Below are 1,529 nucleotides of genomic sequence, written 5' to 3'. Positions count from 1 at the left end.
TAATGTAATGCGAGAGATAGAGATTGTGATGGGTACTTGGTATGTTGACTTTTGCGTAGGCTTCCCTGGCAACGGCGCCAGAAATGGCTCGTTGATGGGAGAGTAAATCTTGACTTGACTTGGCGTAGGCCTCCCCGGCAACGGCGCCAGAAATGGCTCATTGATGGGAGAGTAAATCTTGACTTGACTTGGCGTAGGCCTCCCCGGCAACGGCGCCAGAAATCCTTCTTGCTACGTCTCGAGCTAGCGTTGGTTTTCCCCGAAGAGGAGGGGGTGATGCAGCACAGTAGCATAAGTATTTCCCTTAGTTTTTGAGAACCAAGGTATCAATCCATTAGGAGGTCACGCGCAAGTCCCTCGTACCTGCACAAAACGGTAGCAACTCGCAACCAACACTTAGGGATTGTCAATCCCTTCACGGTCACTTACGAGACTGAGATCTGATAGAGATAATATTTTTGGTATTTTTGGTATAAAGATGCAAAGTGAAAAGTAAAAGCAAAACAAGTAAAATAAAGTAATGGAGATTGATATGATGAGAATAGACCCCGGGGCCATAGGTTTCACTAGTGGCTTCTCTCAAGAGCATAGATATTCTACGGTGGGTGAACAAATTACAGTTGAGCAATTAATAGAATTGAGCATAGTTATGAGGTTATCTAGGTATGATCATGTATATAGGCATCACGTCCGTGACAAGTAGACCGACTCCTGCCTGCATCTACTACTATTACTCCACTCATCGACCGCTATCCAGCATGCATCTAGAGTATTAAGTTAAAAACAGAGTAACGCCTTAAGCAAGATGACATGATGTAGAGGAATAAATTCATGAAATATGATAAATACCCCATCTTGTTATCCTCGATGGCAACAATACAATACGTGCCTTTCAACTCTTTCTGTCACTGAGTAAGGACACCGCAAGATTGAACCCAAAGCTAAGCACTTCTCCCATTGCAAGAACTACCAATCTAGTTGGCCAAACCAAACGGATAATTCGAAGAGACTTGCAAAGATAACTCAATCATACATAAAAGAATTCAGAGAAGATTCAAATATTATTCATAGATAAGTTGGATCATAAACCCACAATTCATCGGTCTCAACAAACACACTGCGAAAAGAAGATTACATCGAATAGATCTCCATGAGAGAGGGGGAGAACATTGTATTGAGATCCAAAAAGAGAGAAGAAGCCATCTAGCTACTAGCTATGGACCCGAAGGTTTGAAGTAAACTACTCACACTTCATCGGAAGGGCTATGGTGTTGATGTAGAAGCCCTCCATGATGGATGCCCTCTCCGACGGAGCTCCGGAACAGGCCCCAAGATGGGATCTCGTGGATACAGGAAGTTGCGGCGGTGGAATTAGGTTTTTGGATCCGTCTTTGGTCTAATGTGGGTACGTAGGTATATATTGGAGGAAGGAGCACGTCGGTGGAGCTCCGAGGGGCCCACGAGGCAGGGGCGCGCCCAGGGGGGCGCCCTCCACCCTCGTGACCTCCCCAGAAACTTCTTGGAGTAGG

This window comes from Triticum dicoccoides, chromosome 1A (assembly GCF_002162155.2).
Source record: "Triticum dicoccoides isolate Atlit2015 ecotype Zavitan chromosome 1A, WEW_v2.0, whole genome shotgun sequence".
Lineage (NCBI taxonomy): Eukaryota > Viridiplantae > Streptophyta > Magnoliopsida > Poales > Poaceae > Triticum > Triticum dicoccoides.
Note: the sequence above shows the minus strand (reverse complement) of the source record.